Source organism: Bombus impatiens, unplaced genomic scaffold (genome assembly GCF_000188095.3).
Source record: "Bombus impatiens unplaced genomic scaffold, BIMP_2.2 scf_0665, whole genome shotgun sequence".
NCBI classification, from domain to species: domain Eukaryota; kingdom Metazoa; phylum Arthropoda; class Insecta; order Hymenoptera; family Apidae; genus Bombus; species Bombus impatiens.
Window position 1 is genome coordinate 258,128 of NT_177084.1, and position 25,762 is coordinate 283,889.

Below are 25,762 nucleotides of genomic sequence, written 5' to 3' on the forward strand. Positions count from 1 at the left end.
GCGCGGCGGCCGCCGCGATATCAAGCGACAGACAAAATTCAAGGGTCGCTTTATCGTTCATATTTGCCTCGTTCGGGTTCCTTCTGAGGAAACAAAGGCCTGTCTAATTAACACGCTTGAGACAGAAACCGTGGCCTTTCTCGTTTCGCGTGGCTGCTCTGAATGCAGACCCGAACCACGCTGCTGCAAAAGGGTGCGGATAGTCGAAGAGATGGAAGTCTGTTGAAGGTAAAAGAAGCAGTCCGATAACTACTGTAACGACTCGGACAAACCTCGATAATTAGCGACTTCCCATGGAACCCCTAAAACACTGACACATTCGTTGTCTTCCTCCTTTGGCTCCTCGTTTCAGAAGGACTAGCTCAATGACTAGACCAGTATTCGATCATCCGCGCCAATGCCCCCTTTTGTCGGAGTAATTGCAGCGAATTTTTCTTCAAAATAGCGAGACGTGCCGTTGTTTTAGCTGACTGAGAATTGACTGCGTATCTTTGCGATGGTTCGTTTACCTTTACAAAGCGAAATCTTTCATTTGGTACAATCGATTGGAAGCGTAGCAGCTCGCTGTTCTTGTAAAATATGGTAACGACGTTTTGTGAAATAAGATGAACAATTACCATGGAATATCCTGATCAACATATTACACGTGTCAAATGTTAAAATTACGTTGAAGCGTTTTAAGTTGTGCGTGCGTGTTATGTTCGAGTTAATATTCGATATGCGAGCGAATGGTAACGTGGAATAAATATGATGTTGATATAATTTCGATACATGCTGCAATTTCAACAGAACGTTATAAATTTTCATAATTGACACATCCTGATGGGTATTACTTTCACATGGCTGGTTGGAGAAAACGGAGAACGAGCATCGAATATACATCGGTCGTCGGTAACACACGAGAACCATTCTAATTAATCGAATTACGTCGAGACACAGTACCTGCGGAACGTAATTAGAATTTTATTATCAGGATCTTCGAGGTGCATAAATCACGTGTTGTTCGCGATCGGTGTTTCTGGAGGCCAGCATCGAATGTCGAGGTTGCGTAATTTGTGGCTAACGAAATGCCAAGCCGTCGAACGTTAGTAACAAGCTCACTCTGAAACGGAGATTAATTTCCTGATTAAGGCCGGCCGACTCCGTTCTGACGTCGTTCCTTCACCGTTTCCCTTTTCACGATCTTTATCAAGCTCGATTGCGAGCTGGAAATTCCTCCGAGTACACCAAACGATAAAAATGATAACGGATGACTTAATTAGCAACATCGTAACCAACTTGCAGCTTATTGAGAAGCGATTCATTACCGTATCTTTGGTGCAACCAACGCGCCCGCCATCGTCCGAGTTTTATAAATCTCTTTATAATGCTAGAAATTTGCATTTGTTATTAACAGAGTGATAGGGCGTTTTTATGAGAATTTCTTTCATGTTTCTGATATACGATGGCTGCATTGCTTATTTTACTATGCGCATAATGAACAGATAGATATATATATAGTCGAGGACAAAAGTTAGGTGGATTGGTAGTGGAATGAGAATAGATATCAATGAAGTTTCACCAAATATATATATACGGCTTGTTGGGAACTTTGTATTCGTGTATAGTTACGATTCGGTATATATATATCGTACATAGTTAAAATTTACTATAATTGTATGTAAGAGTTACGATAATACGTATAGTGAATTGGCGTTTTCACAGTTTCTTGATCTAAATCCTATCAAAGAAGTTCGAGGTGAATAAGACGAGGAACTTCGAAAATCTGTTAGAAATTGTTACTTCGAATAAAATAATAATTCTCGAAGATCCTAACAATTTCCTACTGATTTTCCATTAAACCTAAAGTGACATTCGAACCAAGTTCTCGCGGATGTTTCGAAGTACGAAGGACCAAACAATCATTTCATCCCTCGATCGCGAGTTGGTCAGGACAGTCATTGAAAAGCAAGGAACGTTCGTTGTAGAAGCGGAAGCAGGGGCAGACGCGGTAGAAGCATCAACCGGTAGCGATTGCATTCCATAACCGATTATCGGGCAGCGTAGCCGCGAAATGCTGCTAATTACGCGTTTAACAAGAAAAAGAGAAAGAGAGTGGAAGTTCGAATCCAAGGAAGCTGCAGGAGTGCGCATGATCACAGCCCCCTCCCGTTACCAGTTCGTCGGTGTGCGTTACGCTCGTGTATGATCCGTCACGCGACTGTGTAGGTTTCACGGGGTGGTTGGAGCTTGTAGCCCACGTGGAGCAACACGGTACTGTCAGTCGCGTCCAGCGAGTCATTCGTGTATCACCCGGGTACCTGCTCGCGATTGGGGGTGCCTTTTCACCCGACCTGCCAAACTTTCTTTTTTCGCGAGTTTCTAGTGCGTCCCAGCGAGGTTCGTGCGTGATGCTAGTGTGAGTTGGCGTGCTACCTCAGGGTGAACGCAGACGAGGTAAGACATGCTTGCTTCAAATTTTCCTAACGAACGTCAGACGCGTTCATTAAAAATGACGTGCTGTGCTTGTAACGAGGAAGACGGGTTTCAAGAATAGAGGGGTGAAATTATTATCGGCGCGGCGAAGGGAACCATCGAAGGGGTGAAAACGTTCGTAGTACGTGTTTCCTAACTTCCGGTGTTCGCTACTCAGCGCTTAGGTTCTGAAGCGGTATATAGGATAGGAAATGTGCCGTCTGTGATGATTTTCATTATTTAGTAGAGTCGAAGGAAATTATCGTACGTGGGAAACTGTGATATCGGGGAAAGCTTTCTTCGGATAATTTGAATGGATAGGTTTCGTTGACGATTTGAAAGTCATAAATGAAAAATTACAAATGGAAAAGTTTTCTCTTATATCGTCCAATTTAAATGAATTGGTAATTTGTTTGACAATTCGTGTTTGGTTTTACGTGAAACGGAGAATCGTAAGTAGATAAGTCAAAATAGAAAGTTACAAACAGGCACGCGGTTGGGGTAAATAGAAATTTTTATTCAGCATATTGAATTATAAATAGCAACAACGTGATTTCAAGAATGCAATACGTAACTGACGTAACAATTTTATGCAGTGTCTTTTAAAATTCTAACATTAAATATTTTCTCTGTCACAGTGTAGCATCAAATATTTCCGGTTGCACTCGTAACTTTTACATTGTGTAAAGTTATATCGAGGCACTACATATGCACGTGCATGTACAAACCGTTTAATGGTATCTTAAAATCCTTATTATCGGCTTAAGAATTTACGAAGTCGAAATATTAAAACATTTCATCGGATCCTGTACAATTTAAATCCCTGAAATTTCCCAAATCCCTGAATTCCCTGCAAAAAAAAAGTTTTCTCTTAAAGTTTGTCGTCACCAAACATAGTCCAGGTACTTTATATTCGCACGGTACTTCGAATTAAAAAGAAATTACACATAAAAATCAAGGATATCCGTGGCGCGTGACCATGAACAACGAAGCCAATCAATCGGCTTCGATCAACGGAGTTTTTGAAAAATTCATGGTCGCAGACAGGAGGATGGGTTGAAAGAGGAAGCGGAGAGGGGGAGAGGGGTCAGGCGTAAAAAGTATTTTACACACGGCGAGCATTTACGCGGACCATAAATTACCGACTTTTCTACTCGGAACGTCAATGGCTCTTTTTTTCCCGTCGTTAATTTCTCTGTCGCATTAATGAGAGGTTGGGCCGAGAATTAATTAGTTTGAGTAACCCAATTAAAAATAAAAGTATCGCGTTGCCGAGCAGGCCGGGACAACACGGCGAATCGTTTGGTCGGTCGTTTAACCGCCACGATGTTGCCTGTCTTTCGCAAACCGGTGACGTCACGTCTCGTAAAAATGCATCGCCCTTGGTAAACGGGGAATCTCTGCTAATGATTTCACGATGAAAAAGCCTCTTGCGTCGATACGGTCCCTGTAAAACGGGCGGCGCGAGAGGCCCAATAAAAATTCATTACTTTCGCTGGACGACCATTTCGAATTGACGATCTTCTCTCTCTCTCTCTCTCTCTCTCTCTCTCTCTCTCTCTCACATTGAAAAGCGTTCGCGTGCGCGCATTTTGTAAATAACCACGTAATACCGCGTATGGTAAAAATTCATTGCTTTTAGTAAATTGGGTATGGGGGATGAAACGAGCGCTTTGCCAGATCGCAGGGGCCAATTGATACGAGTACGAGTTTCGCCTGGCTATCGATGCACACGCTTCATCGCAAATTTCAAACGAAAAGATAATTGTCGGCACGGCCTATCAATATGATAAAAGGTAAAAGTGATGACTGGACCGATCGACCGTTCAATCGCTTTATTTCGGACCCAAATTCGTGCATCGTATAATGAATTGAATTTAACGAATTGTTTCATGAAACGGATTTTCGCGATAGGATATCGTATAAATTCTTCGATATTCAGATAATTACTTGATATCGCGGAAGATCATATATATAGGATTAAAGGTAGGAATATTAAATTGCAATGATATTTATGCTTTCCTGTTTCTTCATTCGAGAAACGTTGCGTTTCTGCTTTCGCATTTACCTTTTAACGATTAATGGCAATACACTGTTATCAGAATAGCAGGAAAATGTTATAATCTCTTGTGTAATTCCACGTCAATTAAATAAATTCATTCGACTTTATAGAAATTTCTTTCAGAAGAAATAATTCAGAAGAATATAGTAAAAGCGTCTTGAATAGCTGTCGTGTCCAGTATATATATGTGTTAATGTATTTATGAGAAATCTAATAGACAAAAATCTACAGAATGGACGTAAAATGTAAAATATGTAACATATATAAAGTAAAATATTCGCAAAGATACTTAGTGGACGAAGCGAATCTCTGTTTAGATTCTATTTTTGTAGTCGAGTTCATAGCTATTGAAATTTGCAGAAACATCTACAGTCTCATCGTTAATCCATTTCTATAATACCTATGATTATATAATACCGTGATTTTAGAACTTTCAATAAATTTCCAACTAATTGAAAACATGGTCGAAAAACATGTTTCGAAACGAAAGCCTGTTACAACATATTGGAAAATGTATTTTTATCAAAGAGAGTGAAACTGTAAAGAAGTATAAATTCCTAGGTTTTAGTAAAAAATGAACACACGTTGTTAAAGATGTGAATAAAATTGATGGATTTCATTTTATTTTCACCAATCAATGAGTGCGATTGAAGAATCGTAAGTGGTATTCGATTGTGTTCAATGCCGATGCGATGCATACAGCACGTTTTGCTAACGTTCCAATTTTATTGGACTACTATTGAATTAAATTTTTCATCGTGGAATATATTGCAGCCACATACATACATGTATAATCGAACAAAAACAAATCCTACAGATAGTAGTTTTAAATTGTAGTAATTTTTATTAAAAAATAACAAAGGGTATAACTTTGGGTGTAGTTATAATACAGATGAAATTAAAAAATGTTATTTAAAGTGGAAATAAAATACAAAGTAGCAATCTGTGATTTATTTCGTACGTAATCTTACGAAATCTTTATTTCACTTAATATTTCTGAATCTTCGATGCAATGAAAATTATCCAATGTCACAAATAAATTCCAGAAATTTGGAGAAATTTTATCTTAATTGTGATTAATTCGAGACTAGTTTAATGGAATCAATGTTAATTTCATACATGACAATATGCACGATGAAATAAAGAAATTGATTCTCTACTTGCAAACGAGAGATACATAAATTCAATTGTTACTACAAATTTTGTTTTTGATAAAGCTATTACTTTCCTTTTACTGTGTGTAACCACCCGTCTATCTTTGTTAGAGTGTGCTTTTTATAGCCTCGCGTTCCATATTCATTCAGATACAGGAATATTAAAAGTTCCCAGTTTCCAGCCACGCGTATTTGATCGACCATGGAAATTGTGTCAAGCAGTTCCTTTGAAATTTCATGTAACACAAGACGCCAATATACTCGTCATCCGTCACCTATTTTCACGGAGATTATACGATGAAAAAGAAGACTGCGTGTTTGAAGGGGCTGCCGGAATTTCATTGAAAAACGTTCCCAGTTGCCAGAAATTTGATGTCAATTATGCAGGTTTCAAGTTTCACTTACAGAAGAGTTTGCGAAGAGAGTTTTCGTCCTAAAGAAACTTCTAGTTCGTGCCTTGGAATATTGCGTCGTAATAACTTCCCATTTTAAGCCTGTGGCTGCCTCGTTAATTCGGAAATCTGGGTCTATCATTAGCATATACATATTTCTGTGTAGCTCGAGTGATTTCCAAAGGCGTTAACTGAGTTTCAAAAACAGGGTTACGCAGTTAGCGTTTTAATTGAATGTTTCAATTAAGATTTACGGTGAAGGGACAAATTGCATCGTTACTTGCTAAGATTATCAGCACGCAGCTAATTTTCTTGAATAAATTACGAAGATTTAATGTGTTGGTGACAACTGAAGTTGGTCAAATGACTTTTGACGAAGTTACTTTCTACTTTGAAATGATATACTGAATGTAGATACGTATTTTTATGTACGTTATAAATATCCAGGCATTTTGATCGATTCTTGTTATCGGTGCGCGTATTCTATTGAAAAGTGTACATTAATAATAACTTGATAATTGAAAGCAATATTTCTCGTTTAATCATGCGAATAACACGTTGATTATAAGTTTACTGATCTCCATCGTGACAGCTTTGTTATTTACTCCATAGCTTAGAACTTGGACGACTTATAGACAAAGATTATTTTAATTTGTTATAATTGCCTAATACACAATAACAAAGAACAAAATTAGTGCAAGCTATTTTATCTGCGATTTAATAATTATATTACATATCATGCGAAAAACGAGAAAATGTCCAAACATTTAGCCTCCAATTTTACCAGTCTGGCAATAATGCTGTATACTTATCATATTTATTTTATACTCTCATGCTCTACTAGTACATTTACATTTACTTTAAAATTACAAATATTTAATAAATAAATATTTAAATAAAAATCGTTACAAAAAGAACACAGTTTCATCGTAAAATGATGCGTACTATACGCACATGTACCTATAACAGACTTCTCATCATATTGTGATAACAAACAAATCAAATCGTTCTTTCATATGCGATAAGCTGAATAAACCAGAGAAAAGGGTCCTGTCAATAGATTCCTGAAAACTAAGCGAGCTATGACATGTCGGTGTACACCATACATCTGACTTTCGAAATTCGCTATACGGCCAATGATGGGAGAAAAGTTCCAAGGCCGCTGTTCAAAACGTACGATTCTGTTCCGGGCGTATTCCTCGAATTCGTACATTTGGTTTCAACATTTCAACTTCAGGCCATCGTTTTCCAATCGAATTCTCGGTGCTCTCTATCGAGCGGCCGTTACGAATTTACGTGACGGAAATATCGTCCGATATTACACCGCGATGTCATAAAGCTCCTCTCTCTCTTCTTCTATATATATATATATATATATATATACGTCAGTGGAAAAGTCGCGTCATTTCCGGCGGCAGACGAACCCGATCTCGCACGATATTCTTCTCATCGATCGTAAAACTCGCACGCTTAGAAAGATCGGACACGCCATTCGATGATCAAGCGATGCAATTAATGCACTTTCTCCTGTACCGTCGTTCTCGGCGTGCGCTTTATACGTTCCTTTTTAACCCGGAAAGAGCGATTGGCAGAGGCCCTTTCAGTTTTATCGAAATTCAAAGTCCCGTTTCTTGAACGATGGCAAACCTTAAGATTTTTCCATCTTTGATGTCCGCATCGGCGAATTACTCGTATAATACGATTCATTCGTCCAAGCGCTCTCGTTAAGGACCGTTTTCCCGAGGCTTTTTACGTTTCGTTAGAAGCATAATTTATATTTGACAAACGGGCGTTATAGGGTTCAAGAAGTGCCGAAAAAACGTAATTGGGTTTTTATTAAGGGATCTTCGATTCTTGAACTGGTAAAAAAAGAAGATGAATTATCTACAATATTCTTATGAATGTGCATATTTTTCGGTTATGAGAATGCCGTCTTAACGATTATAGAAACATACCTTAAATATGATTCCTTCTTTTTTATTTATAATGCGAGACGATATATTACGCGCGTATATTTATTAACGTGTCATTAGAAAATAATTCTCATATTTCTACTGCATCGTTTGAATCATATTATCGAAAGTAATCTTGGATGGAACGAAAGTGACTAGAAAAACCACGCGTCTAACTCAGAAGAGTCAATGACAGTTTTGATAAAGTAGGCTTGATTGGAAATATACTGAATTTTAAAACTGCTCAAAATAAGAAACATGACATGCTTGGCCTGCGGTCTTCATACGCACTCTAATGTTATCCTAACAAGCGTAGCAAACGTATGAAATGTACGCAAGTACGTACTACAACGAATTGTGACGAGAAACCGCAATCTCATGTTAGATAATCGCAGAAATAACATTTTCGTAGGTCATGGTCTCGTAACGACGAAAAGACGAAAAATTTTATTCCGTGGTTGCAGAACGCAGCGAGATGAATAGCCGGAATGAAATGGTTTCAGGATTCGTCAGATAATAAAGCACGATTGTTCCGGGATAGTCGTCGACTTAATTGATCGATCACCCGAAAGGAAATCGCCCTTCCACGGGTCGACTCGTGGCCCTGAATAATTTAACGAAAACCTTTAGTGGTCGCTGAATTTTCCTGAAGGGAGAAACGAGGCCGCCCAGGAATGTGATTCGGTCGGCAGGACCTTCGAAGGAGATTGAACGAGCACGCTGCATAACGCAAATTGATGTCCTGACAGAGTTCTGCGGGCTCTTGCATATTCGGCAAAATTGGCGCAGCTATTACGTACGATTAAACTGCCGCGTTAATTGCGATTTTTCTCTCGCTAAAATTTGATTAAGAAGCCTTCGCTTTTATGGACTCCGCGAACAGTTTCGCTGGAAATTTACGACTTCCGATTAAATTATTCAGACCTGTCTACGTATTCATTTTGGATTCTAGTACATTGTTTAGAACTGGTACATGGTTGAAGTAAATGGAAAATAAAATTGCAAAATTCGTAGAAGCAATTAAACTTCTTTCTTTTCGCGTAGTTTTATAATCTTTTATTATATTCTAGACATACGCATCTGTAAAATGTTCACTTTGGATATCGTTCAAGGTTTTAATGTCTATTGTTTAAAAATAGATGATGTCTACGAAAGAAAATATATTTCCAGTCTTTTTATTTCCAATGTATCTGAGTAGTGTAAGTCTGCGTTACATCAGGAGTAATAAAGCTTCATGCATAAAAAATAAAGAAGCAAAATATATAATATTGTTAAGATTTTGTTGGTTTTGATAATATAATAAAAATAGACATTTCTTATTTTGTTTCAATACTTTGTGATATTCAATGAAGAAACGATTAAAATTTCTTTCTAAATTATCTTTCTTTTCTCATATTTTTATGACGTCTAACAAAAAGATAAGCCTCATATTATAAACGATAATGGTAAAATTCGTTACTGGTGGAATAAAATATTAAAATTTGATCTTCTCGGTGAAGGTATTTTTGTAATATTCTTTGTTTCTTTTTCCTCCTTATTCCTCAAGTATTCAGCAGATTGCAGATTATTATGCAAATTCTTATTTTTATAAATTTCATTAAGGAAATGGAATGTAAGTAGAAACTTATTTCATCCACTAGATATTATAATACATAGCTACTACGCTTCGTATATTTTGCGCATTTTTACAGGCATTTTAAATTTCCTATAACTGCATAAAAATCCGCAGTTTAATTATCTGCCTCAATTACTATGCTTTCGAGGAGTATCTTTCAAATACTTGAAGTTAAAATAATGATAGAAATTAGAATAACAGTAGAAACACTTTTGAATCGAAAGACTAGCTACTATTTTTTAAAGCTGATGGTAGATTCATATCGAACAAAGCGAAAGGAACTTACAATTGAAATGGATCTTGTATTAGACGACGTTTGTCATGTTTGTGTGAAAAATACGTTTTCACGCAGAATGACGCAAATGTAACGGCGTTTTTTTGTCCGCGTTTTCGGAATTCGCGTAATATTTTGTTCGTTTTTCGTGCAGCAGCTCTTTGTACACCTGCCGAGCCTTCCATTCGAGCGGGTTACACTGATTGGTTTCGTAACCATTGGCCTGTGAAACAAGTAGATTGCTCCGGAGAAGGAATGAAAAAAAAAAGAAACAAAATGAGGAAGAAACAAGATCGCTTTTCGGAAATGACAAGATACTGAAGCAGCCGCTGTACTTAAATGAATTAATAACAGACGTCTATTTACGAATAAAACAGATGCGACTTTCTAGCATGTCTGCGCCGTTTCAAGTGTGTTATCCGCGAAAAAGGATATTTACAAGCAGGAAATAGGAACAGAAAATACAGAACAGAATCATCTCATTTATTATATTTATTTGAAAAATTATCTCTTTTCTACTTTGTAGTAACGTAGAAAGAAAATGTTCCGACATGAGATTAACATTTGTACAGTGTGTGACGCGTAAATGTCACCACGATGTTTCAGACGCTCCCGATAATTTGACAAATAAAATGTTTTGAATAAAAATTAATCAGCTTTCGCTTGGCTACAAATTCTAATATAAGAAATTTCCAAGAAATTGTTCTTTCGATAAGAAGTCAACATCACCTGCACTGTTACCACGTATTTTTAACTCCATACTGTTGTGGCTGACATTAAGACGAGTTCAACAACCTATACTATGACCTTGAAATGACCCTGAATCATGAAACGTCCGCTTAATAAAGGGAAACATTAAGAATTATTTTACTTTGCATCAAATTACACATCTTAAAATATCAATAAAAAATGTTTCAATAAAAAAAAAATGTTAATTACATGCATATTACACAAGGAGCGGAAACAGTGTACAGAAATACTACTACCTTCTCTTTCATCGTTAAAATACGGATGTATTATCATATCATAGAATGATGCACATAGGATGCATATAATCATTGAAGTTTGAAGCGAACGCTTCAAGTTCAGTCTTGCGAGGAAGTTCGGTATCGATGAAATGATAAAAGAAGGTAGACACCGTGCTGCTGCCAGCAGCTTTCGGCACTAACTATAAACAAACGTTTGTAGTGTGTATGGGAAATGAAGCGTGCGTGGAAATGAGGGAACGAGGAGGCTCCCGAGTCCCGAGAGCGATTCTGCTTTTGATAGGCTGCCTGCGCATGACGTTTCGATAAACAGCCACCGTTTATATACTTTCCTTCTCTTGTTCGTTCTCTTCCGTTCGTCACGGCTTACCGGATCATGCAAAACATCGCGTGTAACTTGTCACGGATTATCCTGCATGTTTTTTTCGATTTCCCTTTTGTTTTCTTTGTCCATTGCACGCTATTGTACCGAAATGTCTGCAAAATACAAAATATTGCAATACAGAGTAAAAGAAAATAAAATTTTTGTATATGTCATTATCGTCAAAGTAAAATAATGATTTAGTGATTATTAACGCGATTGTATTTAAACGAGGTGCACGTTTACCGTATAAAAGTAATGAACCAGTTGTTTCAAACTGTGAACATTTCACTACATTATTTCAATAGATGTATATTTTGTATTTTTTTTTTTTTTTTTGTATTTAAAATTTTATTCATAAATTTTGTTTCGAGTAAGAATTTGCCAACGTTAATTATGACTAAATTTTGAAATCAGAAATTTCTGAATGTTTTATCAGCATCCGCATCAGTATTATATTTCGTTTCTCTGTTTTATTTTTCAATTAATTCGGATTAAGAATTACAAAAAATGGAAATCACTCGCAGTCCCATCTTTTCTCCCATAAAAACATTCAGAAGCATAAACCGTGGCGCGAATTTTCATTTTATCGATGAGAAAATTTTTTATCCAGCCAATACGCTTCAATGAATTCATCGAACCCATAAAATCGTTGCCTCGTTGCGATCCTGACGCATTTCGCTTCCCTTTGGCCATTATATTATCCAACAAGTTAATTGTCATGCCAGTTCAAATATTCATTATGAACCAGTTAACGCGTCGCTTCTCCATCGAGTCAATTTCGCGCAAACATTTTCCAATTTGCCGAAACAATCGCCGAGCTTTTCGCATCGGTGCGGAAATACGCATCGAACTTTTTACTGAGAAACAATTACTAGCTCGAATGTTTGTTGTTTGCATAAATGTTTACTATAAAACTGACAAATTTCTGTAACATTAGTTCATCTGTCGATATAAATATTTTATAAAAATCCATCGCGAGTACGATCAATAATAAAGAAAAAAAGAACAAAAATATTTCCTATCTGTAACTTTTTCTAATTTCGCTTTATTCGAGATTATTTAATTCCTGCATTAATATATCAGACTTATCGCTATACGTATAACAAATACATAATACAATTATTATTGCAGACTATCTTATTCTACACGGAGACAAATTTTCTCTTGCTAGATCATATTTTAATGTTAATTGCTACTCTGTAAGGAGTAAGTTGATAAAATTTTAATCAAACCATATAACTGCTGACATTTTGAAAATAAATCAATCCTTTCCAGGAGCTATAACAGTATAAAACTCAGCCTATAACTTCAACCGAGTTACTAGTAATCTATCATATAGTCAATGCGACGATAAACAACCGATTAAGATAGTATTTTCCAGTTAATGGTGCTTTCTTATTTCACTTTATTTGAAATTAATTTCCAAGTTAATATATCAGAACGATCACTATCCGTAATTTATAAGCGCTAAATTACTGTGTTGGATCATTAATTAGAAGTATCGTTCCAAGCTCGAATCATTTGCATCCATTTACATTAATTTTGTGTAATCATCATATTATGTGCTTCCGGGAGAAATTGAAATTTAGCGATAAATGTATGAAATGATGCAAAACAGACTGTATACCATACAGTGTATGAAACGTCACGTATACAAAGAAACGATCAATTATAAATTTCATGCGTCACGAAGATATGTTATATGTTCCATGCGTGAAAGAAGACAACCGTGAAGCCAATATATAATGATCATTTAAATTATCCTATGACCTATGTTTTCATTCCATTTTCTTCTTTTTTCTTTTTTGATAAACTTTTATCAATTTATTTTCAGAAGGTAAAACTGTTACATGTTAGCATTATAATCAACATCGATTTGTTTGGACGCATCTACGTGTATCTACACGATCAGTCAGAAATGAATGCGTTAACCAAAAAGTATGATAACGAATACGATTATGTAGTGTTTCGTGTGACAATATTCCCTCTTTTTCTTCCATTTTTTTCATTCTCCATGAAACACAAATATTGTGAAATGTTACCATAAACCGTGAGCGCACACCTGGCGCTCCCTGATAAATCCTTTTGGGAACAATCGATAGATGCTACGTAATTATGCATCCGGGGAAATAGAACATATTCTTGATGCTCGTTCGGAATTTTAGAAATTTGAAAAGGCCGTGTTTATAAAGTAGGCGTGCAATCTTATTATCTCCTTCAAGTCGAAAGTCGGTTGCTTGTTCGACGCATTTAATGCGGCGCACAAAATCGAAGGGTGTCCCTCGTGGCGGAAATCGATATTTCTATAACATGTATCCATTTATCTGCACGTCATCCGTTAGAAAATAGGAAATCCCCATGACACGTGCGTTCTTCACGTCTTCCACGTTGAATGTGTTAATATTACCATCCATTGCGAGAAGCAAAGGGTCCTTATTATTTAGTATCATTCGATCGATAACACGATTTTTTAAACTTACTGAATTTTGACAAATTTGTCTCGATGGAAGTTTTATATAAAAAAAGAATAGAAAAGCTGATGGGAAAGAAAGATAAGAGATAATTTTAGACAACAGATATGGAAAATCTAACTTATAACAAATTCGTGCATCTAACGATCTTAGGCGATCTTGATCTCGCGAAGGTTGTGGGACAATTTTTTTTTTTTTTAATTTAATTCGTACTTTACAATTTGTCCAGCTGGACATTTAGTAAATTAATCGTGGGGTAAGTGCTGAGTTTTTTGACTCACAGTCAATCCTCTCCCTTTATTCCACTCGATGATGTGGCCAAATCCATTTAGAAAATTCCTATCGCTTTCCACGTACCACGGAACATCGTGAGCTCGAGTGTCTCCGAATCATCTGCCCCAGGTGCGCTAATGTGCACGCGACCCTCGACGACGGGCAACGACAGCAGAGAACGTCGGGCCCCTTGTCGATTGTCGGCAGCCCGAAACTATGACATCCGCGATTCTTTACTTTGCTTAGAGCCGCGCTACTCTCTCTGAGAATATCACGAATCACCACTCAAAGCCGCTATCCAACCTAAACCCTGATGTGATGACACATTTATGGTTCCGGCTATCGGCAATACGATACTCTTGGAAATGGATCGACACTGTACGATACGACGACCTTGATATGTGCATTTCCTAAAAAATTCGCTATCGTCGGTTTGAAGATTAATACAAGCGGGAAAAATAAAATTTCCATGTTAAAATAGAAAGTCGAAATAGAAAATGACTAATAACTATTAAATTATTAACGCGTAATATTACGTTTACTTATAAAAATTGGCTAGCGGTTAAAATTCCATAAATAGGGAAAATAAAAAATTGTCACGTCTTTCTGCTATTTTTAACGAGAAGTGTACCGCATGTTCATTCATTGATCCTCATTATACAATATTAATGAAAGTCGTTGCAGCGCACCAGCATGATGATTAAGTAACTGCCACTCGATCGACAATTTCACGCTTCGCATTTTCTACATTTAATGAAGACCATCAAGACTACATATAATGCGTACAACTCGAATAAATTTTGATGCGCAGCGTTAGGAACGAGAAACGTATTACAACGCAGGAAAAGCGTGATATTGCATTGTAGTATTTGACGAGAGTACACGAGAATATTTTCCAAATACTAAAGAAACAAATTCACCCAGACGTCTATCGTCCAAAATTTCAGGAGCACGTCACTTCCTAAAACCATCGTAACTTTAAGTAACTCTTTACTAATTCAAGCTGTACCTTCGTCACGAACTTTGATCCTAAAGTTTGTACAACATAAAAAGCGTATGATTAATATTGCAAGCCGGTAACAGGACTGTACAATTTACAGAATGAAACTTTGGAATTCGGGGAATGTTAAGCGTTTTGTGCCCATAAAATTATAAATTAGTTAGCTTTCGACTTCATATTTCATAAACTTACGACCAACGTTGCACACAGGTATCTTCTCTCCAGTTACTATGTACGTGCTTGTCCAGTTATTTAATCCTTGAATGTATAGCGTTATCGTTCGCCAATATATCGATATTTTCGAATATAGCAACAGATATACGACTCTTGTTGCATTCTCGAAAATATTCAAACGCTTGCCATAATACATTTTTACGAATATACGTATGTTTCATGTACTAACTTTTTGAAATTTCATGAGTAACGTAACAAGACACGACTATCATCATATTGATAAATCTTCGAATCAGTCTGGAAATGTATGTAAGAGTACGAAGACATTTAGTACGAGTATGCATTTTTTCGTGAAAAATTAATATGCTCATCTTGAATATACACTTTATATTAGGATGATCCCACTAAATATGGAGGCTATTAATACAATCGATAGTTTACTATGTAAATTGTGACCGCTGTAAAGTGCATGTGTATGTATCTACTAAATATCCTTAAAGACCCAGAAAATATTTCTTTATTTGCTGTTTATCACTGTTTCGAAGTTTAGTTTGCTGCATCTCAAGAAAGAGATCATTACCACAGTACACAATTAATATTCTGCATTATAATTGTAATGTACAGTGTACCTTTTCTCTTCATGGAGACTCCAATTGCTTAAGGAATTGAATTACAATTCACGCGCAAACTTTGCTACCCATCTAAACGTCGTTCTAAACATATCGATGATAGTTCGTATAACGAAACCGATGTACTTGATAGTATAACAGTGGAAAAGTTCGTAGTCTAAATAGCAAGTTTGGTTGGAAGAGACCGAAACTTGACATTGGCCTCATTTTCGTGGTGTAATGAGTACGTGGTGGAACTTCCTGATCCCGTACACGTCGCTGATATCATTCAGTCTGTTTGTACGGCAAGTCAACATTGTCGCTATTGAAAGCCATTGTACGACGCAGTGCGTATTAGCATAAGATGGCTAGGTAGCGACTACCGAGCAAATCGAGCGATCCTGATTCTCTCGTGGGATCCGGCAGCAACAACCCAGATCTAGTTGCTCCTTCGAACGATTATGCAAATTTCCGACAAGCCATGACTTAATGAATCAATGGTAAACCGCAATTCGCATACTGATTGGCTGTTAAGCTGCCATAAAGTAGACGCATTAATCGCCTGCATGTTCCTGCAACGGAGTAAATCAAATAGCGACTAAACCTGCTGCATTCGCGCTGCCTGACGAATTATGTTGTGCCAGGGATGTTCCTTTTTGTCCAAGTTATTTAGCAACCGAAGATTAATGGGTCTGCGCATGCTTGCAGGTTTGTTATACCTATCGTACGGCATGAAATTTGAATTATTACAGAAGAGATCACCCTTTTGGATTAAGGAAATGAAGAACGGAAGATTGTCAAATGTATAATACTTATGTGATCGTGAAGAATGTTCATAGTGAAATAAAAACAAACCAAAGAAACATGTAATCTAAAACGAACGAATGTGAAACTAATATTAATCGTTGATTAAAACTGATATAATTCGTTAATTCTCGCTATACATAAATGTATTTGTGAATATGATAAAAATCACGTTTAATGTATAAATTTAATTCAGTTGTCGTCTATTAAGGGCAACGATTTTATTACACATAAAATATAGCGAATTCAATGGATGATATTTTGATTAATAAATACTTTTAATAAAAAAATCGTGGATATTACAAGTTTCAATAGGAATACTAATCAACGATCTGATATTTCTAGTCTTTATGTTATGAAATATATAGTTTGAAATAAACAAAGTAAAATTTCATTTGAGATTTATGAAAAAAAGCCTGAATTTTTCATTCTTTTAAATCTGACTTACTCTTATATAGAAATGTTGTTGAGAGACTAATTTCGTAAAACTTACTGTTTCATTCGACCTCGAATGTCTGGTCTCTGATCAGTCCGAGGGGAAATGGAAACGGCTACTACAGGTAGCTATACGAAATTCTATCAGCAAGATGAAATTAAGGTTAGCAAGTAACCAAGAGGGTTCTCAGTCCACAAATGTAATATTTACCCGCGGTTTTCCTGATGATCAATAAAGACCGTTCTAGATATCTTAATTTCCTTCCGTTCTTGTGATATTTTATTAAATCCCTTTCTGCTTGTTTTAGTTACGTCAATCTTATTGAAAAAATATTTACTTTCATTAGCTTTCTAAAAAATTTAATTTTACAAATATACAAGTGTCTGAAACATTTCTTCGAAGTCAATTTATGTTCAATGGAATTGTCTATATGATACTAAAATTTGATTTCAGGAGAAATAAGAAATTTTTCTGATATGCAAGCAAATTTTCTTATGTCTCCGATTTGCATAACGAGACTTTGTAGATTAGTATAATGTTAGCACAAAATTGAAAAAGAACGGTTATTATATGCGAAGTCCGACACGTCGCGGTTTGACAAAACGTTGAAAGTAAATTTCTCTGGGGCAAGACGTCGTTGTTAATTTCTTCGATTAAAATCATTCTCCATTACGTAGCCGTGCAAAGTATAGATATCGTAATGACTCTATAGACGGAGTCTCTATGGATCACTATCACGTAATAACCCTCGGAAAAGAAAATATACGAAAGCAAATTGCAATCCCGTTAGTCATTATTTTCACAAAAGACAACTCTCTTCAAAGTCTGACATAGAAACTTATTCAACAAAAAGACAAATTCAAAGTGCGTACTTTCAAAATTATTATTCGTTATTTCTCCTCTTTTTACTTCTCCGTTTTTGATCATTTTACAAGTCCAAGTTTAAAAACTATAAATTATATATAACTTTAAATACAGATACCAAATATATATAAAATATAAATACCAAATAACTATAAATACCAAAGGCATCTAGCAATGAACAAAAGGATTTACAGGTAATCGGTTTCCAATAATAGAGAATTTTAGGACCATGTTTAGTAAATTCCAGATTTTCTAATTTCAACTGAATTTTATTAGAAATCCTTATTCTCGTTCTTTGTTTTCCCGTAACACGTTATTTCCTCCCGAACATTTGTTCGAATTGTCGCAGTAAGTCTCTCTAGACCTACTGACAAAAACGATTTCTTGTAACTGGAAGGATATTGTCCCAAGTTGAAGACGATCGAGGGTAGGCAATCTAATCTAGCTGTAGGGCTGTAGGCAACGGAGTATAGCCTAACCTCCATTTTCTATTCGGACCGATCACTCACTCGATCATCCCTTCCCGTTTTATCATCTAGCATCCTTGATGGCATTTCACCTTCATCCGCATTTATCGACGTGTATCTGAATCCAGGCTCTCCCTCCTCTCTTCATTCTTCAACGACATATCCCTTCGTAAAAAGGTCCATTCCTGATTAACACTCCAGTTACTTCCTTCTTCCCCGATATTCCGAAATTAAGGACGACCCCTGGGATAACATTATGTAATATCTATATGGTTGTCAGGTAAACTGCGAATAGTTTTTTCGATACCCATAGAGCGGATAAACGATTGATAATATCTAAATAGAACATTGAAAGAAATCCCATATATTTTTCATTTTGTTAATTCATATTAAATTCGTGATAGTTGCAGATACATGATTACAAATCGTATTATGTATTAAATATAATATCGTGTTGATTAAGTTCAGTGATTTTCTCTGTTTTCACATTTAACATTGTTACGTAGTATATTTGAACTGATACTTCGATGTTTCTTTAAATGTAATTTTGTAATATAGATATATGTAGAAGATACGTTTAATGTAATAAAAATACTCGTGTATAATGTATACGTATGCGTACATGTTTAATTAATAAATCCACGAAGTTAAGAAATGCACCAATCAGGCAGAGATATAGCTAATTAGAAATATATAAAATTGGAATTCTTACTTTTTTAATTGACTTATATGTGTTACATTTCGATTTTAAAGTAAATAAAATAAATTTTAGAGACACGAAATAAATTCTAAAAATACACGATGATCAAAAATATGAAAAGTAACTCGTAAATATACATTAATCTCTAGTATCCTTATACTATGCATGCACCTTACTCCTTGCGTACGTCCTTGAATATAAATACTGTTACGTTCTCATTGATGTTCATAACATTGGTGAATTTTGCCTTATCGAAACCACCAACAACTTTTTCTTTAATTTACATGTGAATAAATACATTGCGTTTATCGATGGCGAGCATTGATGAAAATCACCATAGCGTAACGATACAACGCCTGCGATAAATATCGAGATTTATCATGGGCGTGGCAGGTTTCAAATCTTATTAATGACAAATGCCATTGTGCAATGACAGTATGCTTAAATGATGAAATCTATGTTGCAACTATTTTTGCGCCTGTTGCATTAGAGCATAATTTACGATAAAAATCCACGTAGCTGACTTTTGAAACAGACCAATGGATATGATAAATATAATGACAATACAGAACTGCAATTTGAATACGTGTATAATAATTAATTTTTTACGTTAAATGTTTAATTTTATACATTAAATGCAACGAATATATAAATCATATGTAAATGAGATAACTCCGTTGATCGTAAATTTCGGTAAAGAAAAATACTGCAATTTTGTTTAGCTTGTTACCAACTGAACTTATTAATTGGGAATGAAGTACGTATAGCTGCACGTGTAAAACCTAGAGTGTCACGAAGATTCCTTTTGTTCGTGACACTGTTACAGCAATTTATTTGAGAGAGTGACGGAGCTGACCTAAAAACGTCAGATCGTAAGTGGATCGATCCCGGCAGTACAGATCCCTCGTTAGTTTTTTCGACCCAAATTCGATAAGATACCATCTCTCGGCAAATGTCTATGAGCCTCGTTTTCACCCCAATCGTTTCAATTATTCTATCACTGTAACAACAATCTCGGGTCTAGTTCTTCGTTCATTCGATTTCTTTGCTTTAGCGTTCGAATTGTAATAAGAATTTCATAATTTTATTTCATTTTCTAGACATTTCCACGTTTCTGGCATTTTAATGTACAAAACGTAAAAATCGATTCTAAAACTGAGTAATTATATCCTTCCGTTTGATAGTAAAATATAAATTGATAATTAAATTGATAAAACTAATCACGTGTCATAGCATCGTAATTACGATATCAGTGAAAATAATAAAAATTTTTTATTTACACATATTTATTATTATCGATATTTTTACACTATTGTATTGTATCGTATTTTATTTTACACTGTTGTACGTTACGAACTGAATAGATTGAAAAATTGGATTAAAAGCTCTTGGAGGATTTATGGAGAATTGAATCTAGTAAGTTTCGGATTTCTTGTTAATTTCAATGAATATGAATTCCGACGCGTATCAGCTTTCGCTTCATAAAATCTCTTTTCCAGTAACGAATTTCTGGTTACGTTATTTGGAGCTCTTTGGAACCAAAAAATTGGTCTTTTCCAACCTTTGCTGTTCAAAGCTTATCCTTGTTTTTAATCGCCGTATACCAACCGAAGAGTGAAGTTGTGAAGCATTTATAAATCTATTTTCGAAAGATCATTTTTTCCTTATTTTTACACATAGGATACGTTTGCATTGTTTTGCACGATAAACCTCTTACACTTTGTATATTATGAAATGAAATTAAATTAAGTATGAAATTAACTTAGATATGGAACTCAGTGGAACTCTTATGCAAAGACAAAGATAAAATCGTACAGATTGAATATTAGATAAATATTGAAATGTAATTATATAATCTTAACAATTACACACGAATACCAACTTTCATGAACATTTTAACGCCAAGTAACTAGATACACATACCTTTACTAGGTCCATGTGATCGTTTAAACTGCGACTTTTGTTTGATTACACGACCGAACAAGTTAGCGGCTCAATTTCATATATCTCCGATAATAATCTCCCGGATGTTCCCGATTTAGTCGGCACGAGTGCTCCCATGGGTCATTCTGTTCCACTTGTCTCTCCGGAGTTCTCTAATAGCGTGAGACCACCTTCTGATTCATCCCTCATTACTCTTACGATCTGATGTTGGTGGGTCTGACATTGGTATCTGAAAAGTTAGTGCAGGAAGAAAGATAGGAACACAGACATCGATGGTTATTGAGGTTCAGAGAAAAATTCCGCAAGGTAAATGAGAGCCATGGACGTCTTTAAAATTCCATTTAAAGGAACAATGTAGAATCTAGAGAACTAAAAATTTAAAGATAGACATTTCCTATTAGGAATACAAAAATTATTTTTGTTATATAACTCTAAACGTTTTGTAATTACGCTTGCCCTGTTTAATCGAAGAATTTTCAACAATCATAATAACGACTACCTTGCAATTTTTTTAAAAACATTGTAACTTTTTTAAGTTCAGATAAATCTATGTAAATTTTACGTTAATAGGAATTTACAATTTAGAAAATTGTTTTCCTCGCGAAATCTATTACACGTCATCCGGAAAAGTATTTTTTATTATTCCTTTCTACTTTCTTCGCGAAAAGTTATCAATTATTTGTACATATTAGCCAGCTTTTGGTACGTTCCTTAGTACGTACCTACAAAGAGTTCTCTTCAATGTGCATACGAGTTCGAAACGAACTCGTTTCAAATTTTACACGCACGGTAGTATGCGGTACATCAACTGCAACGAAATATCGAAACTTTTGCATATTTTACGTTTCCTTACGTACATAGGTTCCCACGTGTATTCACATTTTAATGTACCTACCTATTTTATTCGCTTTCGCGGTCTTTTCAAACTCAAACGAAGAAAAATTTCAGTGCCCCAAATTTTAATAAAAATTGGCATATAAAAAGTTTCCTTTCCACTCTTTGAAATTATATGACAAGCTCTGTACGGAATAGAACACTTTGAAGAAGAAGATACAGAAGCATGCAATAAATTGGTTCGCGTGTACAGAGTAAATTTTCTTCCAAATTGTACTACATACATTTTTCATCTTTTCCCGAATTACCGTTCAAAAGCCATTCTTTAAAGATAAACGAAAACAGTCGTTCGCTAGTGAAAATCATCGCACTGCAACCGCGGAGAATGTAAAGTATATTTTGTCGTTAATTATTCGAGCGAATAAGAGTTGAGACGTACCGAACGACGAAGCTAACGAGTTAAACATTTCAAAATATTTATATCACCGACAAAATATCAATAGGATGAAAAATTACAATTAAAATACAAATAAACACATCGAGGGATAAGTGAAATTAGGACAACACTAATTACAAGACAGATACCATTCTATTTTATAAAATAACTCAGTCATATTGTTTTTCCAACTCACAATCAGTTGTTAATCGTTCTTTTATTTGCAAGAGCTAATTAACTACGGTGTAAGATTATCTCACAATGATTTAATCTGAACACAAAACAAAGTCAGATACTTCCCATACGTAATTTCTGAAATGAAAGTAAAGTAACTGAAACAATTCATTACTTCGGATGATCATTTTTTCTTATCTTTATTTCATTAAAAAGAGATTTGTCCACAAGCTTGATTCCATTCATCGTCTATTCTATTTACTACAAAATGAACGAATTGAAGATTCTATTGGTAGGTGGAAATCCGTGTAAAGGGATTAAGTGAGTCTTCTTAAAATCGCAAGGTTCATCGTCACGATTCTTTTCCCACCATTCCCTCTTGGATATCGAGTATTTTATGATCACCAAGAGGGTGACTGTCGAAGGGGTGTGTTTCTCTGATCGTAAATCAAGTTTCCTTCATGGAATTCCACCTGGGAAAGAGCGTGGAGGAGTTTCTGGGATTTTTACATCACCGCGAAATGACAAATAATGCGTGCCCTGCGATTCTTCCGCCTTCAAAAGCTGAAGGGTTTTCCTCGAGGTAAAACAAGGATGGAGTGAAACGCGAGAGATCAGTGCATGTGGTTGAAAGGTAGACAGCGAGGGGAAAGGCAGATTTTTTTGGTCACCGTAATGTTCGAGTTGGCGAGTTACCATTAAGTACTGGTCTTCTATCATCGTACTTTGGCGAGCAGATCATAAATTTAAAGATCCATTCAACACTGTCGGAATCCTGTCTTTTTATATTTCCCTGCACTCTACCTTTTGTATAGAAATATCGCAGCGATCGATTATGATATTTTATTTAACCCTATCTTCCTGGTTTATCGCGTAACGCGTCGTCGATTATGTTACGTCGCGTCATTAAGTAATGTAATTTCGTTTATTATTTAACGTTCGTTTCGATTCTTCGAAAAACTTTATATCAGCTTTATATTGAAGCACGCGGTAAGAAGTCCGTTTTCTCTTTGTGGCGAGTAAAATTTCTCCTTAAGGAGAACAAAAACATTCTTTTCCGGGAATATTAAATTTGAAAAACTTGTTCGTTAACATCTTTGATACTTTTTCTTTTAGTTAATGGCTTTAACATGTTCGCGAGGATAGTTTGTGTTGTGAATACACAAGTATGTCGAGGATAAAAGGAGCGTGGAATAAAAGAAACGTCCTTCGCTCTTTTCAGTCTTCCAATCCGAACAGAAAACTAGTACTAAAAGCTTCTTCATTATCGTGACTTGCTAAAGGATTCATAAATCTCTTGATGTTTCTACTCCATTACGATAGAATGTGGAGTCCGATCATTAGCCTGAAGTTTCATTGAAAGTGAACACAGCTATAATCACGCAAATTTCAATCTCAACAAATTAGGACGGGTTAGTCAATTGCATCAATTATCTACGATTGCTTCACCTACATCGTGATTCATGGAAATACGTTTTATTTCTGCTCCTGCGATTATAAACCGTGAGATATAATATTTTTTTAATTGCCACCTATCCTCTTTTAACCTTTCTAGATATTAACTTTCAATTTTCAGATACCATTGAAAAATGATCATTCGTTTCTATTGTATAAGCAAACTGTTTAATTAAATTTTTATTCTATCGTGATAATATAACTAGGAGACGACTGTTTTAGTATTTATGCGTTTAATTTTGTGCGTCTAACAAAAGAGGAATATTTTCAATCAACCAATATTCATACCAATACAGAATATTCCGTTTAAAACGTAATTTATTTCAGTGATATTTTGAAGACAAGACGAATAAAGTTGGTGAAACAGATCTATTGTTAAAAGGATGCTTTTCGCTACAGAGATTTAACCAAGTTTTAGAGGGGTCTAACAGAGAACATTCCAGTATTATTGCGTTAAGTTCCTCAATAAGACCGCTCGGACAACTCAAACAAAAGTATCGCGTAACTCTACCTTAGTTGCAGACATTCTTGAAAATTCTGATTAAAACGAAAAGAAACGAACCGCGTCAGGGCTTATTGTTAACGAACACATTGCGTTGACGTTATTCTTCGAAAGCGTATTTCCTGTTTCTATGTACTTGTTAATAATTTACCATGAGGTAACTAGGGCAAAAACGAATCTTGACAAAACAAACTACAGGCTCTTTATATGAAAGGCCACGATAGTGGGATCGTGTAATTTCAGATTCTTGGATCCAATTAAAACTGAAACGATATATGTACATTTCGTTATGTAATTTCGTACGCACGTTGTGTTGTTTCTAATTACCTCAGCAGGTAATCATCATTTTTCTCTATTCTTGTCATCTTAGTAGTTGTCACAAAGATACGAGATATATCGTGTTATCGTGAATATCATCTAGAGATCCTTCGTAACGTATATTTAATCTTGAATACATCAATGTTCGTTACGTTAGTTAAGAAGAACATTGAAATGTTATGAAATAAATATATTATAAATCAAATTGTGAAATATTGTACGTAGGATCTTCGTATTTCACGCAACGAATTTATCCATACTCTGGTACAGAAAACAAAAATGTTTGAATTTCTGTACTTCTTTTTCATTTACCTCACAGCGTTCTATTCGAATCTAACAAAACTGCGTATGGAACGTCAACCGGGAGCACCGTGTTCGTTACATTGAAAATTCCTCGCTTAAAAATTCAATGAACAATTGCCTCGAAAATTTCCACTACAAGGTGTATGTAAACATTTCTCTAGATGACGTACAACACGAAAATAATATAAAAAAGCAAAAAAAACGGACGCACTATCGAGCATAAATCCGTACAAAAGAATCTGTTCGAAAAGGCGCACACCATTCGTGTTGACAGACACGCCAAACATACGTCGAATCGAAGTAGCAGTTTTTTGGCGCGGTTCACCCTGTCCCGAGTTCCCGTCCTCCCGACCCTTTCAGGGGGATGAATTTTTGTCGTAAAAGCTTCGAAAGGGGGTTGTCCAGGTTGAAAAAGCTCGGTTGACGCGGATCGCCCACGGCTCTGCGAGGCTGGACCGCAATGTTTTCCTCCAATTTCACCCAAACAAACAGTCCCGTTATAGATTTGTGCGGCTGTTCATTCGTCAATTTATAATGAAGACCATTGTGTAACGAGAAATGAGAATACAAGCTGACTGGAAGTAGATACGCAGGCGACCGGAAGGAAATGTTGCCGTATAACGTCAAGAGACCATTACCGATTCTCCTTCCACTTTTATATAATTGGCTTCAGTAACTATAACGCTATTGATATTTCTGTTATTGCAGCACCGCTTCTGTTACTTTAAGATGCAAACAACGTGTCG

At 35.7% G+C, this 25,762-nt stretch overlaps 1 protein-coding gene across 6 annotated transcripts in view; it reads left to right on the forward strand.

Moving 5' to 3' along the window:
- The window catches only part of LOC100747418 (tensin-1), a 278,060-nt gene that overhangs the window by 79,121 nt on the left and 173,177 nt on the right, over nt 1-25,762 (forward strand). For 2 of the 6 annotated variants that reach the window (XM_012389864.3, XM_024370141.2), the window contains exon 1: nt 2,235-2,436. The exons of the other annotated variants lie outside the window; for them this stretch is intronic. The gene's annotated coding sequence lies outside the window, so the exon portion shown is untranslated. Of the gene's footprint in view, nt 1-2,234; nt 2,437-25,762 lie in introns of those variants that run through there. 6 annotated transcript variants of the gene reach the window in all.